Source organism: Ovis aries, chromosome 4, assembly GCF_016772045.2.
Source record: "Ovis aries strain OAR_USU_Benz2616 breed Rambouillet chromosome 4, ARS-UI_Ramb_v3.0, whole genome shotgun sequence".
Lineage (NCBI taxonomy): Eukaryota > Metazoa > Chordata > Mammalia > Artiodactyla > Bovidae > Ovis > Ovis aries.
Window position 1 is genome coordinate 32205095 of NC_056057.1, and position 23981 is coordinate 32229075.

The 23981-nt window shown below is 42.7% G+C and overlaps 1 long non-coding RNA gene across 2 annotated transcripts in view; it reads right to left on the reverse strand.

Moving 5' to 3' along the window:
* Window positions 1–391: 391 nt before the first annotated feature.
* LOC105610700 (uncharacterized) overlaps window positions 392–23981 on the reverse strand; it is a 174382-nt gene continuing 150792 nt past the window's right edge. For both annotated transcript variants that reach the window (XR_006059608.2, XR_009600339.1), the window contains one exon: window positions 392–23496. This is a non-coding gene — a long non-coding RNA (uncharacterized LOC105610700). The remainder of the gene's footprint in view (window positions 23497–23981) is intronic.

A 23981-nucleotide genomic window follows, 5' to 3' on the forward strand; every position in this document is an offset into this window, starting at 1 on the left:
CAAATACCGTATGGCACCACACATGTGGAATCTAATTTTAAAACGATTTAGGACCTCCTGGGTGGTGGAGTGTATAGCAATCTGCCTGTCGATGCAGGGGACATGGGTTTGGTCCCTGGTCTGGGAAGATTCCACATACTGCAGAGCAACTAAGTCCACGCACCACAACTACTGAGCCCACGCACTGCAGCTACTGAGCCCTCACACTCCAGGGCTCGAGAGCCACAGCTTCTGAAGCCCGGGCACCTGGAGCCTGCGGTCCTCAACAAAGAGTAGCCCCCGCTCACTGCTGCCAGAGAAAGCGGGAGCACAGGAACAAAGACCCAGCACAGCCAAAAATAAACAGTAAAATTAATAAATTAAAATAAATAAATAAAAGAACAATGTTTGCTGTGGGTTTGTCATACGTGGCCTTTATTAAAAAATAAAAATGATATAAATGAACTTATTTACACAACAGAAACAGACTCAGAGGTTTTGAAAACAAATGTGTGGTTACCAAAGGAGAAATATGGAGGGGAGGGATAAACTAGCTTAGGATTCACATTAATTAATGGGATTAATACACACATTACTATATATAAGATAATAACCAGCAAGGAACTAGTGTACAGCACAGGAAACTCTACTCGATATCCAGTGATAACCTATACGAGAAAAGCATCTGAAAAATAATGAATGTGTGTATGTATAACTGAATCACTCTGTTGTACACTGAAAGTAATACTGCATTGCAAATCAACTATCTTCAAATACAATTTTTTTTAGAAAAGAGAATCAGGACTTTTGAACTACTTTCTTAAAAAAATATATTTATTTATTTATGGCTGCACGGGGTCTTTGTTGCTGAGTGCAGGCTTCCTCTAGTTGAGGCGAGCAGGGATTACTCTTCATCACAGTGCATGGGGCGCTGGGTCTTTGTTGCTGAGTGCGGGCTTTCTCTAGTTGAGGCGAGCAGGGATTGCATGGGCTTCTCACTGTGGTGGCTTCTCTCATTACAGAGCACAGGTTCTAGGCACGCAGGCTTCAATAGTTGTGGCACACAGGCCTAGTTACCCCACAGCATGTGGAATATTCCTGGATCAGGGAACGAACCTGTGTCCCCTGCACTGGTGGATGGATTCTTAACCACTGGACCACCAGGGAAATCTCTGAACTACTTTCTAAATGTGTTCCTGCCTGAGGGCTTTCTCCATGGCTGTCTAACAGGCTGCCTGGAAGGCTTTCAGACTCTTCCTGATTTTCGCTGCCCAGGACTTTGAGTTGAATGCTGCTGCTAAGTTGCTTCAGTTGTGTCCAACTCTGTGCAACCCCATAGACGGCAGCCTACCAGGCTCTGCTGACCCTGGGATTCTCCAGGCAAGAGTATTGGAGTGGGTTGCCATTTCCTTCTCCAATGCATGAAAGTGAAAAGTGAAAGTGAAGTCGCTCAGTCGTGTCTGACTTCCAGCAACCCCATGGACCACAGCCTACCCAGGCTCCTCCATCCATGGGATTTTCCAGGCAAGAGTACTGGAGTGGGGTGCCATTGCCTTCTCCATTGAGTCAAATCCCTTCACTTTATTCAAAAAGGTATCAGCGTACAAGGTCTCAGAAGTGCCTCTCTTGGTTTCCTGTTTGGGATGACCAAGGTAAAGAGGTTACACCTCATCAGCAAACTCCAGAGAACTGGTATTGGCCTGGATCCACACCCTGAGGCCATCCTGGCTGGAGTGGAAGGAGGGTGGCGATTGATGGCCAGTGTCTACCAGGACAAAGTGTGAAGGAAAATAGCCTGAAGAGAGCAAAAATTCTTCAGATTCTTAGCCTCTGCACAGGAAGTCTCCTTTAAACCTCCAACTTCACCCACACCCTGCGACAACAAACAAAACAGTGGTAACCCGTTACAACACCCTAACTCCCTGCTCTGTGAGGGTTGCTCTCTCAGGTGTTGCTCCCATATCATCTGTGATCAAGGATTTCATCACAGTGTTCCCTTTGGAGGAGACTGCTGAGACCCGAAGAGGGAAAGCAACCCGTCAAAGTAACACACAGCTGTGGCCAGGATCTGAACCCATGCTAGCCTGACTCAACAGTTGTGCTATTTCCCCCCAACCTTAAAACATCCTTTATCTCCAGACCTCTCATTCGTAGGCTATGTCTGGTTTCTTCAATGTAATAAAATAAACATACTGTTAATTCATGAAGAAACGAAGTACATGAGACATGGGAGTCATTCAGCAAAGGAATGTTGAGTGGATGAGTGGACTGAGCTTGTATCAGCTCCCTCTCCGCCCACAGGCTTGCCCGCAAGGGCCTCCATAACCCAGGGGTAGAGCTCATGACCTCAGGGGTGACTCCAGGCTCTGCTCTCCAAACTGCCTGGCCGACTGCCTGAGCTCACAGGACACTGAAGAACTATGGCTTCATTCAGGTGGCTCGTGTCTCCTGCCAGTGTTTCCCCAGAAATCAGACTTTGGTTTCCCTCTGTCTCGAGCCCATGTTGTGATGTAGCCAAACCCAGCTCCTTTGGGATCCAGTCCAAACCAGAGGGTGTGGATGGGATGCCTGAAAGAGGGCTGAAGCCATTTAAAGAATGGACCGGTTTAAAGTCATGAATACTGTGGGAACAGCTCAGGGTTCAAGGGTCTGCAGGTGGCTGGTAAATGCATTTCAAAGGCATAAAAAGGTGAAGATGTTGGTCAGCACAGGAGAACTTTGGTTTTCATTTCACATGTGTTCATTAAGGTCCTATCTATCTATCTATCTACCTACCTATATATTTCCTTATAAAATTAGAAAAATAAAAATAAGACACTCTAGAGGTACAGTATAGCACGACTTAACATTTCAAAACTGATCTTTAGATTCAAGGGCGTGAGGGAAAAGGAAGACCATGATTGTTTTGTTAAACAAATCCCTGCCTGGTTAGAAACCACATGTACACAGCAAATGAAGAAGTGGCTTAATGACTAATTGAAGTTGCTAACATCTTCATTCATGACTGAACTCACGCGGGTCCTTCGAACAGGACCCAGTTATGAAAATTGCTTTAATAGTCTTTGTTTCTCCTTGCGGCAGGAGAAGTAAAGTTGTTTCTCTCCTGTAAAACTGTCTATCTGACTAACTCCTGACTCCTAGACCCTGAGTGAGGTGCAGACTTGACTTTTACTCGAGAAGTCCTGTCCCTCTGGACAAAAAGAAGACCAGACAGGACATGCTCTACTGGCCTCTGGGACCCTGCACTCTCGTTGCCTCCTACCACTTGGCCGTTTCTTCTGTCCACTTGGCTGCCTCTGCCCAACCTCTTAACACTCAGCTCTCGGTCCTCTTCTCCTCTTTATCTCACTCCCCTGGTGATTTCAGCTGTCTTTGGCCTTTCACAGCACTTGTATGCTGAGAGCTCCCTAACTGTCACCCCCAGCTCAGCCCTCTCTTCTGCGCCCCAGCCCACATCCCCGAGAGTTCCAGCTTCGCCTCTCCACTTAATGCCTCACAGCCTCTCCTGAAACAGAATGCCTGGTCTTCTCCCCATGGTTCCACAAAAGGTCTTCCCCTCACTGTGAAGAGCTTCTCCACCCTTCCAGGTGCTCCAGCCAAAGGCCACGGTGCAGTCCTTGATGCCTTTACTTCTCTGATACCCAGATTGCTTATTGTCTACAGAACATCTGCTGACTTCAAACTGTACCCAGAATCAAACTCTTCCTCAGTGCCTCCAATACACTGCCCTCCCTGTTTCATTCAAAGGGAAAGCCAAGGATTTAGAGTGGTCTACAGGGCCCTATCACGCTTTTTCTCTCTGACCCCTCCTCCTGCTTGTCTTCAGCCACACTGGCCTCCTGCCTGCTCTTGAAGCACAAAGGGCACCTCCTACCCTAGAATCCTGGCACTGGCTAGTCCCACCTGCTTTAGGACTTTGCCTGGCTGTCTTACTTAAATTCAAGCTGCAGATCCCTATGCCCACACTCTCAGTTCCCTATTGGCAATGCTTTTTCACAGGTCTTACCTACAACAATGTAACTTCCATGAGAGTAAGAGTATTTTTTCTGTTTTGTTCACTGTGTATTCCAAAGGCCTACAACAGCTTCTGGGTATAGAGTAGATATTTAATAAATATCTCTTGAATGAGTGAATGAACACACACCTTACATTTGAAACTTAATAAGGGAAATAACATCTTGGAATTCTTACTAGGATGTGCTGACCCTCCAGCACAACAAAGCCATTCTTCCACGTAACCCTGAATTCCACTGTTTTAGAAACATCTCCATATATCTGAAATGAAGCTGAAAGAAAGTGTAATACTTTCATTTCTGCCTCTTGAATACCCAGCTCTCCACACTCTAGCAGCTCTCCTATCCTAACTTTGCCCAGAGCCACATGCCCACTTAAGGACCAGACACCCATCTTGAACCCTTGGATAGACACATTTGAGCACTGACTTCCCTTGGCTCAAATGACCAGGGATTGACCTCAGTTTTCAAGAATTTCACTTCATTACACACATATTTTTGTTGCATTGGTTTCCAACAAGGATGTACAGTATTTACACTGGTTCTGTTTCAATCTTGACTCCAGCAAGACTGTTTCTCAACCTCTCTGTGTCTCTCTCTGTTTCCTCATCTGTAAAATGAAGATTGTGGTAATGGTACCTGAGTCACTTGTGCTGTGGAATGATGAGTGAATAGATACAAAATACTTAGAACAGCACAGGGCACACCCTCCAGTGCTCAGTAAATGTTAGCTGTTATTATCAGCATTGTTACTCTCATTGTTAACACTAAACACAGTACCTTATTTGGCTTTTTATTTCTAGCACCTAGTACACTGCCTGGGACAAGGGATGTGCTTAGGAAAACTCTGCTGGATAGAGGAACGAATGGATGAGGATGAGCTTTTTCAGTGCAGAGGCTATACATTTTCACTCCATTTAGCAGCTAACAATTCTCTGGAAAGACTTGTTGAATTCTGAATGAATGGCACACAGGAAGGTTCCTGTACACACTCTGTACAGCAGAGAATGTTGAAAGAGGATTAAAAAAATGAAACTAATGCAGGCATTGAATGATCTGATACTTCAGAAGTGCTGGGACACAAAGCAGAGCAAATCTGTGACTTTGGGCAAATTTTTTTTTAATGATTTTTGTATCTCACTGTTATTCCCTAACAACTGGGGCTAAGTAGTCTTTGTGTGCCAGGAAGACTACACTAGACAATGCCTACAACACGTACAATTCAGGGCCTGACACCTGGAAAATCTCATTCAATATATACTGGCTTTAAAATCACATGGCAAGAATAACCAACGCATGCAGCCCTACACACAAGGCCCAGGAGCCCAAAAGTAAGGCAAGGTGCCCAGGGTTCCAGGACAAGAGCTAAATCTCCAGGGAGCCTTCTTTCTATGATGTCTCTTCCTGTTTTCGTATATAGACACCATCACCAAAGGCACATGTTTCTCACTCCCTGCTGCCCATGACCCCAGGGACAATCTAGATAATTCTCACTTCTATAACCAGAACTTCTCCCTTTGTCACGTGTGAGGTATTTCTCCAAAACGTTACAAGCAAGTCCAGACAAATTAGCCCTTCAGGAAGCTGGAGTACAAAACTGGTCATTCTCCACTGGCTTCCTCTCCCCCTGTTTCCTCCACTGGACCCTTGCCAAGTCTGAGCAAGCAAGTAGACAGTGGAAAGGGGATCCGGAGCATGACGAATCTAGCGCTTAACCACAGACGGCATTTGTCTTCAATGCTCGCCCAATATGGACCCAGCTTCTGCTGTAGGTGGTCTAAATCCAGATTACCCAGCAGTTTATAACTTATTATATGACCGTCTGAAAGGTCTGTGTGTGATTCCTTTTTTTTTTTTTTAATGCCACGTAATATTTTGAATTGTTGGCCTTCTCTGAAAATCTGTGGTTATTTAGAGAGAAAAAAACTGAGAAAAAAGTTGTCTTGCCCTTGGATGAGAGGAGAGGAGGACTGGCTGTCTTGCTGGTGCTTTGGGGTATCTGAACAGGGAAACTGGGAGGAGGATAGAGGAATCAGCTTATCTCTTTGCCTTTCAAAATTAAAAGCTGAAAGCTATTTACATGACAACTGTAAGGAGTTAGAACAATACCAACTCAGCAACAGGCAACTAAATTTGTCCTCCTCCCATGAACTTTGCGAAGCAGACTTAAGAGTTCTCAATCTTAAAAGTTGAAAGACGAAAATACCGAAAACCAAACAATGGAATGATGGAGGGGATAATTCTTATTATCTGAAAATGTCCCCATATTTTTCCATTTCATCCAATAAACGAAAAAGCCATCAAAAGAAAATAATTACAGTTTTCACAGAGCCCATCACCTCAGTGACCACTGAATATCGTCACTCCTTAGTATCTTCATTTTGAAGATACATTCATTTAATTCATTTAACAAATGAATTAAAAGTCTATAGTTGGGGCTTTAGTAATACATTTGTCATATGTATGTCTAGCAATGAGTGTGCATATACACGTGTATTAATCTGATGATTCATCCTTTAAGAATTAACTTGAAAATATTATTTCGAGTAGGAGTTGTTGAAGCGAATGGTAGTAAAGTATCAGGGATTTGGTCAGCCTTGTCTCCTACCAAATCTCCATACTGAGAATTATATTCAGTAAATATGTGTTGACTGTATGGACAAATGATATGGTACATTTAACCAAAATTGTGTATTTAAATGCAGTGCTAGTGTGTGCCAGATTCAAGGAAGGAAATTCAAGCAAGCAGGAGGCTTCTGCAGTGATACATGACACACTGGTACTGCCATTCTGGGGTGGTTGTTGATTTCAGAAACAAGCCATTGAACTCTCAACTTCTTTTTATCACCATTAAATCTGTGCGCTAGATGCCCTCACCCCTCCGCCCCAACAACTGCCTGAAAATTGGCCTTTCCCAGTCCCTACCTCGCAAGCCCATCCTTGCCCCTCACCTTATCACTCCTTTGAATTCCCATATCCTTTACTCCACACTTCCAGGTGCCCCCAAGTCAAAACAGCCTTGGTGTTCAAAGCGTCACCCAGTGTTAATACATGGACCACCAACGGCCTGACCACCAAAGGATGCCCGCAGTGGACACAGAAGAGGCAGAGTGAGAAGAAATTGGAAGGAGTAATCCACAAGGCCTGGCATCCAAGTAGTGGAAGCCATGCAGAGAGTGGCTAAAGCGGGCTGTCTGCCCTGTATGAGAAGAGAAGAATGAAGACCGTGGGGGCGGTGCCGAGCAGAAGAGGGTGTGAGAGGGTGAGGGTGAGTTGGGCTGGGGCGCGCCACGGTCAGCAGCAACCTCAAACCCTGCACAGCTTCACACAGATTACAGACGGCACAGCTCACACAAAATGCATCGAACCCATAGTGGGGGGTGTGGTGGTCAGGCTCTGGCAGGGCTGGGGAGCAGAGAGCCCTGAGAAGGAGGTCCCCAAATGACAGCTGTGTCGAGGCTGCGGAGGCCACACTGCAGGCCACAGCCCCTGGTTCTCACCTCTGAGGGCACCAGACACTTCCTTCCTCTCGTTTATTAGCAAAGTCCCTGCCCATCTGAGGGTTGAGGGGAGGTCAGTCTCACAAGCCACGTGCTGCTGAGGGAACCATCAGAGCTTTACTGGAGAAAAACGCTCATTAGTCTTCTATATCTCACTTTTTCAAACGAAGAACCCCTCAGTAAGAATTCTTCCCCTGAGTGAAAGCGGGGCTGTGATTGGAAACCTGAAGGCAAGCGTGCTAGGGCCGCCGTGACAAGAGACGCACACACGGAGTGGCTTGAGCAACAGACAAAGCTTTCCTCACAGTTCTGTAGGTGAGAAGTCCAAAAGCACTGTGGGTTCCTCCTGAGGTCCTGAGGGCGTGAGGGACGGATCTATTCCAGGCCTCCCTCCTTGGCTTACAGATGCCTGTCCTCATACTCACATGGCCTTCTCCCTGCATCTTTACCCAGTCTTCCTTCTGCATGCATCCTTGTGTCCAAACTTCCCTTTTTCATAAGGACACCAGACATGCTGGGTTTACACCCACGCTAATGACCTTATGTAACTGGATTACCACTGTAAAGACCCTGTCTCCACACAAGGTCACATTCTGAACACCTGGGGGTTAGGATATCAATATAGGAATTTTGGAGGACACCAATCAACCCAGAGCAGCAAGTCAGAGGGAAGGAGTCAGTGCGTGGGGAAGTTCAATTTGCAGGAGAACTCAGGCTAAGCGTGCAGCCTTGGCAGTCATCAGCTCAGCCTCACAGCTTCGGAAATCCCCCGCGTCTGGTTTTCCCAGTTCTCGTAATCTCACCCCCCCAAAAAGACATCTAAGTACATTCCATGCATTTCTGGTGAGAAGCTAACTCTGCTGCGCTCTGTGCAAAGTGCTAACTAGGTTTTTACTGAAGTGGTTGAAGTGGTTTGGTTAATCGAAGATCTCTGGAGGAATTTCACCTATTCCTTAAGCCTCAACAAATCTGACCCCAGTGTTTAAGACAATGCACAATATTGGACCACCTGAAGCTCCACCTACTCGGGGCAAATTGGGATGGTAATAAAATGGTTGGTGACCTTTTCCATTCTTATCATTGCAGAGAAACTCTACCTCATGTCTCTCCAAACCAGAGGAAGGGCTACTGAGGCAAAGGGATTGCACTCAGGGCAGGTAAACATGGGCTCGGGCACACAGGGCTCAGCCCCTGACAATGTGTCAGGTACTCGGCTAGATTTACCTGTGAGCAGAGCAGCCGGCTGGAAGGGAGAGAGGGCTCTAACTCTGCCACAGGCAGGTGGAATTTATAGCGGGCAGACCTGGACGCTCAGAGAGGGGGGCTAATCCTGCTGCTTTCAGCCACAATCTGTGCTTCCTGGTTGTACAAACGTTTTGACTGATGGGCTTCCATGCCTTTGCTGTAGCTGTTTAGTCGCTAAGTCATGTCTGACTCTTTTGCGACACTATGGACTACCAGTTGCCAAAATTATTTATTAGCCCTGGACATGAGCATACAGTTGGAGGGAAACTGGGCAAGAGGTGAAGGTGGAAACCAGCTTATGCTGAAGAAATAGGCTTTATATGGTTAGAATTTAGAGAATTTGCTTGAGCCATGTTCATGCAGCACTTCTCAAACATCTTAGTACCAGGACTCTTTTCCACTCTTAAAACTTATGTAGTTTCTGTTAATATTTACCACGTTAGAAGTTAAAGCCAAAGAATTTTTTGTAATTTTTTTTGTTCATTCAGTATAATAACTAATCCTTTACATGCTGACATAAATAACATACTTTTCATGAAAACTGTATTTCCTTCTCCAAAATGTATTGAGAAGATTGTCATGTGTTATATTTTGGGAAATTTATTTAATGTCTGGCCTCAGGGAGGACAGTTAGAATCTCACATCTACTTCCACATTCCAGCCTGTTAGTTACGCTGTTTTAACAGAAGAATATGAAGAAAATCCAGCTTTACACAGATATGTAGTTGGAAAAACCCAGGGTTTTGTGAATCTCCTTTAGAACCAAGTGTCCCCAGGGGTTCTCTGGCCTCACTTTGAGAACCACTGAACTAATGGTCTTATAATCTTGTTATATCCTGATTGGACCTTCTCTTGTAACTAAACTGTTACAAGAAGATTCAGACTTAAGGATTTCAGTCCATAGCTGTGTGTGCTCCGTCATTCAGTCATGTCCAACTTTTTGCGACTCCATGGACTATAGCCCTTCAGGCTCCTCTGTCCATGGAATTTTCCAGGCAAGAATACTGGAGTGGATTCCTACTTCCTTCTCCAGGGAATCTAGCTGACCAGGGATTGAATTCACGTCTCTTGTGTCTCCTGCCTTGGCAGGCAGATTCTTTATCACTGTGCCACCTGGGAAGCCCTTTAATCCATAATATTTAATTTTAAAAATCTAAAAAATTGTAATTTGTCTGTGTTACATACATACTTATGAAGTCTTACTTTCTTCTATTCCCAAATTGGAAGAATCAGCTTTGTGCCAGTAGTCACTGTCTTTTACTTTGCAGTAGGTCAGCTAAAAAATAGATTAGAAGCAAATACAATTGCCCAATAACTATATTTAATTACCATAGTTTCATTTTATGCTTCCAACTCTAAGACCAAAACACTCTTAACTATGCACTTATAAATAATATTAAAATATATATGCATAAGCCATGGGCTTCCCTGCTGGCTCAGAAGGTAAAGAACCTGCCTGCAGAGCAGGAGACCTGGGTTTGATCCCTGAGTTGGGAAGATCCCCTGGAGGATGGCATGGCAACCCACTCCAGTATTCTTGCCTATTGAATCCCTAGGGACAGAGGAGCCTGGTGGGCTACAGTCCATGGGGTCGCAAAGAGTTGGGCATGACTGAGCGACTAAGCACACACACATGCATAAGCCATAGGCAATAGAAGGTATTTTGTGAATTCTGTTCCATCATCTTTTTTGGTTTGCCTTTCGAGGAACTAAGTCATATGAATCATGATGACCACTGACAATTCAAAGGAAGATAAAGGAAACTGGTTCATTGCCCAGCTGTTTCAAGTCCAACCCTGATTAGCACATTATGGCTCTCTATGCTAACCAAGAGGGCTTGATTTTAGCAAGACTTTGGGTGTAGTCACAAGAGACGGACTGGCAAACATCTTAATGAGATGTAGAGAGTCTTACCTTAAAAGCAGCCCACAAATTGTTTCTGTAAGCCAGTGGTTCACAGAATATCATGTGCTATGTAATACAGTTAACAAGAGTGACTGAGAAGAAACCAGTTCACGGGTGCCGAAGAAGTTAAAGAAGGTCCAGCCCAAAGTTAAGTCTTGGTACCAACAGTTCCCGCCAGAGTCTTAGTTCCTAGGCACAGAAGGTGGGAGGAAGAGAAGGAAAAGAAGTATTCCTTCATCATCTTCCAGAAAATCAGGCTGACCTGAGACCCCATGTACTCTGAAAGGCCCCTTTCCACCAACCTGTGTGCCCTGTGTCATCTTGGAAGGGCACCTACTGAATCTCTAGGGATTTAATAGGCAAGAACACTGCAGTGGGTTGCATCAGGCATCTTCCCTGAATGCCCAGTGCTTCCCACTGCCCTTGTCCTATGTCACTCAGGTCCTGATTTCCACAGTATCATCTCCCCTCATCGGCTGCCCTGCTCCTTGGCCTCAGTATCTGAGTTGCCCCTCAGAGCTCTGGTGCCCCACCTGGAAGTCCTAACAAGATCAATAACCCCCGTACAGTCAACCTTCAAACTTTCAGTGCACATTTCCTGAGCCCTGCCTTGTCCCATTCTTTATGCTCAGCCCCAAGGGAAGATCAGAGTTCCTGTTATCCTACCTTCCTTGCTGGGCCATTTGCATCTTTAGAAGTAGGTTTAACCAGTGTTCCTTCAGCAGAGCATCACAAAGAGAAGTGAAAACACTCATGTGCTGTGAGGGAAATGTTGAGGGCTGGGGAAAGGTCATGAGGACATCTCACACTGTCACCCCCAAAGTTACTTAAAGCTATTCCTGTCAAGAGAGAAGGGTCAAACCCCAGGGAACTCACCTTTGGGTCTCTGATCTGGTGTGAATTCCCTTACTTCCTTTGCTAGAGGAGAAAGTGAAAAAAAAAATATTTTTTCTAGATTTATTTGAAGAAAAACCAACAGTGCTTCTTTCTTAGCTTGGAATGAGGTTTTTTAATGCACAGCCTATGATATCTGGCAAACTGCTGATGCAGTCTAGAGGAAAGGCAAGGAGGCCTCAAAATGGTGTTGCCAACTTAAAGTCGATCATTGTGTCTTTGCTACAGTGACAAAACAAAAATGTGCTTTCGTATTTGGTAGGGAAAGGATGCCTTTCTTTCTGCCTCATTGCAAGTAAAGCCAGTAAATTCATGGCAGTATCTGTCAGACTGAACTTTTCTGACACCGCTTTCCCCTTCTTTTGTAGTTTGCTTTTTCTTGGTGATCCTGTTCTACAGTTTTCCTTCTGGGTTAATATCTCTCCCAGATGTTATATAGCAATCCAAAGTCAAGTATGATTCTCCACTAAATCATAATAAAGATGGTATTAATCTGCATCTTCATTGCACCCATCAGTAGATCGATGTCCACAAGTTTCACACGGATGGACTTTCTGGGTTGACCGATTGACTGGAACTCATGAAAGGTTTTATAACCCCAGCTAGATCCTGGGGAAGGTCTCAGGTGCCAGTCAAAGGCTGCAGAAGATATTTCATTCTCAATTTTATTGTCCCTTTAAAAAGGTTAGGCAGAAAAAAGGAAAAAGTAGTGTGCTTCAATTTTAAAGAAATGTTAAATCAGTTATAATTACTGGATTGCATACTTGGATTAAGCTGTGGAATAGGAATAATGGGACCTTAAGAGATAATGTGGTTTGTTTTATTAAAGGGTAAAACACATATACACTCACATTTCATGGAGCAATAGAGGAAATTTTCTCCTGAAAGAGCAAATAAGCTTAGGAAAACTAGACTCATGAATTCATACACATTCCTGGCTTAATGACCCCCCTGGTTTTATTTGGTTACAGTTAACTTTCCACACTTGGCTACCAAAATAGCTTTCCATGTGAGGTTGTTCCTGCAAAGTGAGTAGCTTAAGTTTTCCCCTCACACCTCACCGGATATTAGTCTTTCAGTGTTCTTGCCCTTCCTTTTGCAATGTTCCTAGTTCTCATGCTTCCTATTGAGAAACTGCTGCACACACTGAGGATATCCTGCTTGGTCAGCAGGGTTAGCTGTTCTGAGCGGCCATTCTCAGGAGACATGCCTCCACTATGATTGTTGCTTTGGCAAACACACCTTGTACCATAGTTGTTCTCAGGTTTGTTGGATGCAGGTCGGTTTCTCTGAGTAATCATGATCTTGAACAACAGTTGTCAACGAGGGTCCTCTTATAGAATTGCCATGCCATTTCTTGTTTAGAAGCACTGGACATTTTTAGAGGGGGTTCCCTAGTGATTATGTAGATTTACTTTAGATTAGGTAGAAAAACACATTTTAGGAGTCACAGATACCCCCAGGAAGCACTATCACATTGAGTAGAAACAATTTTAAGTAGGAAGGTGATTTGAGGAAATGAGGATCCCAGCAGGATTTGTTTTTGGACTGTCACTCCTCATAGTACATTAAGGATTGTTTTGTTAGTGCTGGGAAATCTTAACAGGGAGAAACATGGGCAGTTTGGGAAACAATGGGAAACACTGAAGAATATTTCTTTATCTGAGGGGAAAGGGTTTGCTCCAAGTTGGGAAAAATTGAAAAAAAGTGTGTAGGACTTAAGTCCTAACTCAATTGCCCTCTCAGTTATCTATTACCTAACAAACAACCTTAAAATATAGAGGCTTCAAACAAAAACCCAGCTATTGTTCAGGATTCTGGGAATTCAGAGCAGGCTCAATGGGGATTGTTTACCTCTGCTTCAAGTGGTGTTATTTGAGGCGAATCGACTGGGGCTGGAAGATGCAAGATGGCTTCACTCACATGCTCAGAGCACTGAGGCTAAGTGTTGGCAGGGAGACTTCCCTTCTCCTCCAAATGCCTCTCACTCCATGTGTCTCCCATCATTCAGCAGTCTCAGTTTGGTTACATGGAGGTTACTGGCTCTCCAAAAGAACTGTAAGTCCTCTGACATCCCCAAAGTCACACAGTGTCATGTCTCCCATATTCTATTGATCAAAGTAAATCACAGGGTCAACCTAAGTTCAAATGAAAAATGGACTCCACTTCCAGGCTGGAAGAGCACCATGACTGCCCAGGAAATGTCGATGGCTATTTGTTTGCTGAAAAGCTGCTGCAGTGACTGACTGCTAGAAAAATGCTTCAGATTCCTTCACTTAGCAAAATTAACATTAGGCAACTGCCTCCAGAGAAAGAGTTAATTTATTTTATTGACTGTAAAATGCCACCAATTTTAAGATGCACATTATTTGTTATTTAAAAAGAAAAAGGCCATCAAACAAACCATCACATGAGATAAACTGTGATGCATCTTAATTTCAGCGACATTAAAAGGTGGGGAAAATGTGCAAGTAAGAGTCAATGAAAAATGGTAAGTATCTGATATATAACTCAACAGAATTCTGGGATGAATGGACAAAAAGCCAAGGTTTAAGTGTTCTCAAGGAGATAGCACAGGCACAGAAAAGAGAAAGGCAAAAACAGTAATTGATGGTTTTGATTCCAACCATTTTCCTTCTCCCTTCCCTGATCCTCTGTTGGTTTTTTTGCTTTATTTTGTTTTGTTTGCAGTTTTTCTAAAATTAATTTTTATTGGAGTATGGTTGCTTTGCAATGTTGCATTGGTTTCTGCTGTATAGCATAGTGAATCAACTACACATGTGCACATGTCCCCTTTTCTGGGGGTTTCCTTCCCATTTAGGTACCACAGAACATTGAATAGCGTTCCCTGAGCTATACAGAAGGCTCTCATTGGTTATCTGTTTTATATACAGTATCAATAGTGCATACATGTCAATCTTGATTTCCCAATTCATCGCACCCTCCTCCCTTTCCCCCTTGGTGTCCATATGTTTGATCTCTGCATCTGTGTCTCTATTTCTGCTTTGCAAAGGAGAGCATCTACACTATTTCTCTGGAATCCACATATATGAGTTGGTATGAGAAAAAAAAAAAAAAAAACCTCATCATTATTTTTGCCTCTGACTCCATTAATTATCAACCTTCACATTTCTCATCCTGACTAAGGCACTCATCCTGGCCATGATCCAGATAGAAAAGGGCTGCAAGGAATCATTATTTACCTCTTACCTTCTCATCAAACCATAGGGAAAGACAATCCACAGGAATCAGGAGAATAACTATTTATAGCTCAAAAAGCAAAGCTACACTCTGTTGGGAAGTTGATCCCCACTTTTGGTTGCTTTGCACCACTCAGCTCAACACATACACCAAGACCATATAATTTTTTAGATTAATTACTTGAATGTTTTCCACCATTGGTTAAGTTCTTGTTACTTTCACAATGGCTTCATAGATGCCACACACTGTCATAAAAGCAGTGATTATTATATTTCCAAATTTAATCTATGCTGATTGAGTCTCTATTGTTCATCATACAGTGTGCTAGATGCTACAATGGTAAAAAAGACAGACACAAAACTTTCCTGCTGATAACTCACAGTCCAAAGAGGGTGGCATGCAGAGGAAAAGCAAAATAAACATCTTAAATCACAAGAGATGCTGTAAGTCCTGTGAGGGAAATAAAGAAGGTGAAGAGGGAAAATAAGAGGACCCTCTTTCAGACAGAAGTGATCAGGGAGGAGCATTCTGAAGAAGGACATTTAGGCAGAGACCTAATAAAAAGGCTGAGCCTTGAAAAAGCCAAGGGAAGGTGCTCTAGACCAGATTGGAGACACAGTAAGTGCCAGGGTGTTGAGATGGCAAAGAGCTTGGTACATTCTTGGTATTGAAAGTAGATTGGTATAGCTGGAGTACAAGGAGCAAATTTCTCTAAAGACCATAAAACCCATCCCCCAAAAATGCATGTTAAAATTTCTGCTATGTTCTACACAGGCAAAACAAACAAAAAGTCTTTAAAAAACAAAAACACCAATAAAAACCAACTGGATCCAGAATTGTATAAGACTATAAACATCTCTGGGAGGAAAAAAATGGGCCCTGAGTTGTTTTGGTTGTTTCCTGCTTAGACTATGATGATACTGTTTCTTGGATTTAGAGAAGTTTATTCATTAAGTCAGTATTTCTTAAATAAGAGTAATGAGAAAAATCCATTGAAGGAAAAATATTTTAAGTTGTCAGTGTTCACTTAAATTATTTTAATTATAATATTTCTTTAAGATGAATGAAGTGTATATGCCTTTTGCTCACAGCTCTTAATGCGAATCCAAAACTAAATGAAGTTTACAAATTAAATACAAACTAAGTTACAAAACCAATAAAGTGCAAATTACTGACATTAATTGAGAGTAATGGACAATGTTAATTGCTGCCACTGAACTGCTGATATTTGGTGATTAGAGTTTCCTATCACTTGTTGCAAACTTGGATCATCATTTGAACTTTTATTGTTATCATGCTCATCATTTATCTTTCTAAAAAACGTTTTCTTTTAACAACAGACCCATTATCTTCAAAGGCCAAAGTGCACACTTCAAAATACAATATTGACATTTAAAAATATTAATTAATCAAAAAATATTTGTTTTTCACTACTACATTCATTTACTACTAACCAGTGCTAATTTGTATATTAAAAGATGACATTTCACAATATAGCCATTGACTTCATTAGTATGTATTGATGGTCAAGCTCTGGGGTCCTTACAGTTACACATACCAATGATTGGGCCATTCCGTTGTGCTACCATCTTTCTCTATGGAATGACTGCAAAAGCCTAGAGTGCATAATGTAACTTGGCTTTACTTGGTATTAACATGACCTTATGTACAGTAGAAATGCCCCTATGAAATTGCATGGAATATACCAGAAAAATATCTGTTTCTGCTTCATTGACTATGCTAAAGCCTTTGACTGTGGATCACAACAAACTGTGGAAAATTCTTAAAGAGATGGGAATACCAGACCACCTTACCTGCCTTCCAAGAAACCTGTATGCAGGTCAGGAAGCAACAGTTAGAACAGGACATGGAAAAACAGACTGGTTCCAAATTGGGAAAGGAGTTGTCACCCTGCTTATTTAACTTATATGCAGAGTACATCATGTGAAATGCTGGGCTGGATAAAACTCAAGCTGGAATCAAGATTGCCTGGAGAAATATCAACAAGCTCAGATATGCAAATAACCTCATGTTATGGCAGAAAGCGAAGAGGAACTAAAGAGCCTCTTGAGGAGGTAAAAGAGAAGAGTGAAAAGCTGGCTTAAAACTCAGCTTTCAACAACTAAGATCATGGCATCTTGTCCCTTCACTTCATGACAAACAGATGGGGGGAAAAATGGAAACAGTGACAGACTTTATTTTCCTGGGCTCCAAAATCACTGTGGACAGTGACTGCAGACATGAAATTAAAAGATGCTTACTCCTTAGAAGAAAAGCTATGACACACCTAGACATCATGTTAAAAAGAGAAATCACTTAAAAGAGACATCACTTTACTGACAAAGTTCCATATAGTCAAAGTTATGGTTTTCCCAGTAGTCATGTACGGATGTGAGAGTTGGACCATAAAAGGCTGAGCACCAAAGAACTGATGCTTTCAGACTGTGGTGCTGGAAAATATGCTTGAGAGTCTCTTGGACAACAAGGAGATCAAACCAGTCAATCCTAAAGGAAATCAACACTGAATATTCATTGGAAGGACTGATGTTGAAGCTGAAGTTCCAATACTTTGGCCACCTGATGAGAAGAGCTGACTCACTGGAAAAGACCCTAATGCTGGGAAAGAAGGCAGGAGGAGAAGGGGATGACAGAGGATGAGATGGTTGGATGGCATTATCGATTCAATGGACATGAGTTTGAGCAAACTCCGGGAGATAGTGAAGAACAGGGAAGCCTGGCAGGCTGCAGCCCATGGGGTCACAAAGAGTTGGTCACAACTGAGTGACTGAACAACAACAATAACTTCAATAAAAGGAGTAGTCTGAGAGTTCCAGAATGTGCTATTACTTTAAGATGACCATAAATATGAAAATCCAGAAATGTTTAAATACCATAGATTTTATGGACTCAGGAAATATGTCAGATGATTCCAGGTTGAGAAATGGTGCACGTATTAATAATGGGTTAAATGAAAGAAAAGCTCATCTGAACTGTTTTACAGCATCCAGAACAATCAACCCAATGTGATTACAGCCAGAATAACATGCTACAGAGACAGCATGGGACAGTCAGGCAGTTTAGAAACAATGTGAATAAGGAAGTAAAAAAAATGTACTAGCCAATAATAATGATTAATACTTATTGTATGTCTATAGCATCAGGCATTGTATTATGTAATTAATACATATTAATGATGATTTTTTAAATGCAGTTCTTTTTAGCTACCAGAGACATATCCAACTGAAACATACAGTTCCAATCAGTCTTGGGGAAAAAAAAGGCAGGAGAGTAATTTGTTTCTAATTTAACATATCAGGTCTAAGAATTCAGAAGATCCTGAAGAGAACTTTCCTGCCCAATTTCCAGAGACCCAATTTCTCCCTGGGGCTTTCCTGGTAACTCAGCTGGTTAAAAATCTGCCTCTAACACAGGAGACCTGAGTTCAGTTCCGGGGTTGGGAAGATTCCCTGGAGAAGGAAATGGCAACCCACTCCAGTATTCTTACCTGGAGAATCCCATGGACAGAGGAGCCTGGTGGGCTACATTTCATGGGGTCACAGAGTCAGACACGACCAAATGACTAACACTTTCACTTTCAATCTTTCTTTGAGTCCCAGACTTGAATATCAGTACACATCTCAAACTCAGAGTATCACTGGTAGATGGCGCCCCAAGTTGACTGCCAACAGCTCTTTCCTTCCCTATATATGGATGCTGCTCCTTGCATCAAGAGGTAAAGTCCTACTCCTTTCTCCTTTGAATATGGGCTGGCCTGAGTGGCTTGCCTGACCAGTAAAACAAAGCAGAAGCAACAGCTTGACACTTGCAGAGCTAGGCCATAAGAAGCCATGGTGGAACTTCTGCCTAGCTCTCTTGGAATGCAACTCCCTGGGATACTCACTCTTGGAACCCAGATGCCCTACTGTAAGAAGGTCAAGCAACGTATATTCACACTGCCATCAACAGCTCTAGCTGAGCTCCCGGCAAATGGCCAGAATTGCCTGCCCAGCCACAGGAATGAGCCTCAAATGACTCACTGCAACTGCCAAAGAAAAACAACCAAGAATCACTTAGATGAGCCTAGTCCATCTTTAAGAAACATGAAAGATAATAATCCATTGTACTTTTAAGTCACTAGGTCTTGGAGTGGTTTGTTACATAGCAATAGGTGAATATAAGAGGAACCGGAACCAAATCCTTCATTTCCCCTCACAAAACCTGCCCCTCCTTTTTACATCCCATCTCAGGAAACACTTCCTCCTAATTAGGTAAAACATCTTGGAGTGATCCTTGGTCTCTCTTTCTCAAATGTTCCATCCAATGCATTGGCAAATCCTGTCGACTCAGTCACTAAGTCATATGCCACAATCCTTCATTTACTATTTCTTCCACCCCTTCCATGCTTCTCCATGTGGCAGTTACCTCTCACCAGAGCTTCTTCAGTAGCAGCTGGGCAGGCGGCCAGAGTCCTTTAAGAACAGAAATCACTCATCTGCTCAAAATTCTCTTGTCACCCTTAGGATAAACCCAAAGTCCTGGCCTTGGCCTAAAACGGACTCCAGGACCTGGCTCTTGCTTCCTTCAAACCTCATTTCTTATCACTCTCTCCTCCATACTTCCTTCACCCAGAGAGGCCCTCTTGCTGTCTCCTGACCAGCCTACTGGGAATCACACCCCTTGGCTGTTTCCACTGCCTGACACTGCTTTAGGTTTATATTCAGCCTACCTTTGTTAATGATCTCTTTGCTAACAGTCTATTTTCCCCATTCAAATGGAACTCCTTGAGGACAAGGATTTTGTCTGTTTTGTTCAGTGATATATCTTGAGTTTCTAAAATAATGCTTGGCATATAGTAGGGCCTCAATAAGTATTTGTTGAATGAATGAATGATCACTGATTCCAGAAGTAGCAGTAAGCAGTGACATGCATCCATCTTCCTGACACATAAGTTAACATTTTCCATACTTGCTTCAGCTCTGAAGATCAAGACACATGACTTTTCAGGCTGACCTGGGATGAAAAGGAACACACTTCATCCCTATGTAGTCCACACTATTCTCTTTTGCCCTCAATACCATCTGGATATTAAATTCTCATTGCATGACCACATAGCCTTCTCCCAGTCCTGATTTCCTAGAGCTCAGGTTCAGACTGGACTTTGTGGAGGAGCCCATGCAAGTACAGATGGCCAATCCTGGTCCTTTGTATATTTAATTAATGTTGGTAGATCCCCTACTGTGTCCCAGGCCCTGTACAGTGAGCTGGTGATGTACAGACTGGGCTTCACTTATTCAAAGCTGGCATTTTAAGGGATGCCTGAAAGATAAAGTCACTGGGGAATAATGGTCAAACGCCCCAAGAGGCCACCTCGAAGCACAGCCTCAGGTGTGAAATGGAGCTCATAGCTCCCCTGCTTCAGTTCAGACCACACCCCAGAGGTTCCCTGGATCCTCAAAGGTCATGCAGCCTTCCATCAACCTGAGGTTAGACTGGATTTATACCATAACTGCTCTTCGCACAAAATAAAACCTCACATTTGAATGGTGCTCTGAGGAATGATAACTCCCAACATTTATTGCTGTTAATACCATTAAGAGCACAAAATAGCATCCCATTCTTACCTTACAATTATCTTGAGAGGTGGGAACCATCATCCCTATTTATAAGTGAAAAAACTGAAGCTCACAGAAGTTCAGTGATTTTTCATGCAGTTCATATAGAGCAATCAGAACCCACATCTGCCTCACTCCAAAACTTACGCTTTTTCCTTAAAGCCACATTGCTGCCTATTAAAAATTAAAACAAAATGCCCTGGTGTCAATACTTTCAAAAGTATCATCTATTATCTCTGTTTGTCATGATGTATCTTTCTGAGTCAGAAAAGTCAAGGGTTGCTATCCCCATTTTACAAGAGAGAAAAGTCAGTCCAATTAGACAAGCATAATGCATGTCATTTAGGATTACCAGGCAGGACAGTGTATTCAAAAGTTATTTCCCACATCAGCTGCCCTTGTACCCAACCTACAAAAAGATTTCTTTCTTTGCCTTACAATCTGTTTAAATCTCCAACTGCCTCTTATTAAAATGTGAATATTCTTAGGAAGGCTTATACCCCAAGGAAGTTGTCAGGTATTATCAGGATCTGTCTGAGAGTCAGTTGAGAAGTTACTGCTTCTAATGTAAGGCACCCATGGAGGAGAGTTCTAAGCACAAACTCCTTCAGAAAACCACTTCGACTGGGCCCTAACTGGAGGTATTCCTTGACTGGCAATGGTTACGTGACTACATTAGCCAGCCAGACCCAGAACCTCTGGCCTTCTGACTCTAGAGCTTTTGTCTATAGGACTCAGCCACCAACTTGAGCCCACTCTAGTCTGAACTCATCATCCTGGCACTCTTTGGAGACCCATGCAGTGCCTGAGGCTCTACAGCTAACCAGAACAGACCCAGAGAAATCACAAGAGAGCTCTCAAACTCCCTCTGGTACAAAGATTCATGTTCTTTGGAAGTTTGCCCTCTTACTCTGTAAATGCTTGGACTTCGATGGTATGTTACTGAGATGGAATCAATTGCAGTAAACAGACACAAGTAAACTTGTGTCTCCCTGCTCGAAGACAGAAGCACCACTCTGGGATGTGCTCCAAATCCCTGGGACAGACACATGGGGCTCCAGGGGCCCTTCCTTGGCATCTTCTCTAGATGACATTGGCCATAGGCAGCATACCCACCAAGTTCCACATAACCAACATGCTTTGTCCACATACCACAAAGGCCCTGGGAAACCCTGTGTCAGAGCCAAACAGCTGTAAACCTTCAGGCCTTTCAAAACATTCCTAAGGCCCAGAAGGACAAGGTATTATCCGTATTTACCCAGGAACATGAAGGCAAAACCACACTCATGAATATTTTCAGCAGTTGGGGCTGTCAGAAGAGCAAGACACGTGATTAAATATACCCAGCCCAGTTTCCCTGCACTATTAGGCAGGGCTTGTTTTGGTTTTTGTTTTTAAATACTATTATCTTCAAGCAGCAATCATATTGAAGGAAATAATCATTATAATAATAAACATCTTTTCTACATCATGAATCATTATAGAAGTTTTTCTTGTATTTATTTTCTCTAGAATTCTTAAATTCCTATGGAACACATTCATAGCAAGATTTTCAACTGGTGGAATCTTCAGTGAAGATTCAGTGCTGGGCGGTGGGGAGGTTCACCAGCTCACATAATAAAGTAGGTGCAATTTCCCACAACTATTAAAAGTCCTCTTTACACTTCTTATGTTGTGTTAATCAACCTCTCTAAACTTCAAACTATCATTTTCTTTTTCAAAAAGGATAAGAATCATTAAAGCATCTTAAGGGCTAATACACAGAGTGCGTGTGTTCAGTCATGTCTGACTCTTTGCAATCCCATGGACTATAGCCCGCCAGGCTCCTCTGTCCATGGGATTCTCCAGGCAAGAAAACTGGAGTGGGTTGCCATTTCCTTCTCCAGGGGATCTTCTTGACCCAGGGATCGACCCAAGTCTCTTGTGTCTCCTGCACTTGCAGGCCGATTCTTTACCATTGTGCCACCTGGGAAGCCCTCTATATTAAATGTACAATGTGTTAAGTGCTTTATATAGATTATCTCATTGAATTCTTACAGCAACCCCGTCAGCTAAACACTCATCATTACCACCTGCCTTTTATTGATGAGGACATGAGACGCAGTATGTTTTAGTAACTAGCCCAAGGTCACATGGAATTGGTATTCAAACCAAGATCCACCTAACTGCAAAGCCAGCAAGTATAACCACTAGGCTCTTCAGACTTGTTTCAGAGGTTGACACTACAATAGATACAGCTGCTGCTGCTGCTAAGTCACTTTAGTCGTGTCAGATTCTGTGCGACCCCATAGACGGCAGCCCACCAGGTACCCCCGTCCCTGGGATTCTCCAGGCAAGATAGCAAATACAGGTAGTTCCCAAATTTTTTGGTTATTCAATTTATGAATAACACACATATTTGGACACTTGGTGGCAGAGCCCTCTCCACCCTTAGTGTTCTCCCTGTTGACACTTATGCAAATAAAGTCCCCATTCCTTCCCCCAGAGGACTCCCCACCCTCCAGAGTCCCTTCTTCCATCACTCTGCTTTCCCTAACCCCAGCACAGAGGTTGTCCTTTAAAGGCTGCTGAGGGAACTGCTAAAGTACAGGGCATCTCATAGAACCTGCCCTCCCAGGGACCTGTACTATTACCAGCACTGTGATTTCCTTCCAATAAGGATTCTGTTGTGCTACCTGCAGTCGGCCCTCCAACGTATGATTTTACATGGAAAAATAATATGTTACTTTCAAACAACCAACCCACAAAGGAGCCCTATCTATTCCAACTGGCTGTTTAAGATCCTGTGACAGTGAAAATTCCAATTCAACCTTATCTTTCCAAACTAACGGTGAAAACCACCAGGATGAACTTAAGTCAAAGTTTCCTGTTTCACTTTTTACTGTACTTATGTAAATCAATCATTACTGCAGTTTCCCAATGCCAGAAATTATTAGTCATTTCAGTGTTTAATGGTACATTTTGCGAAATCTGGTCCAGTGCAAAACCACACAGCATCTGGGTTATCTGTTTTGTATTCCCGTCCAGACTTTCACCATTTGAAATGATCTGTTGCTTACTTTTTTGTTCTTTATTGGCAGCATTTTCATTCTTCACACTTTTCTTCTATTCTTTTACGCTAATCCTTGAAATGTCAGTCTTAGTCCACTGAAATGAAAAATTTAAAAAAAAGAAAAACAAAATCTGTTGAAATTTCTTTAAAGTTGCAAAAGTAATACATGTTATTTATAAAAATTAACTTCTGGGGACTTCTCTGGTGGTCCAGTGGTTAAGACCCCCACATTTGCAATGTAGGGGGCACAAGTTCAATACTTGGTTGGGTAACTAAGACCCTGCATGCTGTGTGGCACAGCCAAAAAAAAAAAAAAAACCCCTTAATAAAATAAACATTTTAAATGGCTTTATAAAAAGAAAAAAATATGCTAGGGTGAAAATTTAATAAAATTAATAATTTTAAAAAAATTAACTTTTTTACCAATAAAAATCATCTTTTGACCCTCAATCTAGTAACTTAATTAGAAAGATCGTGGCACGTGTTATGAAAATCCCTTTCTTACATAAAATGTAACCCTTTAAAATAGTAAATACAGCAGGTTGCAAAACTTGAGCACACGTCAGAATTACCTGGAAGG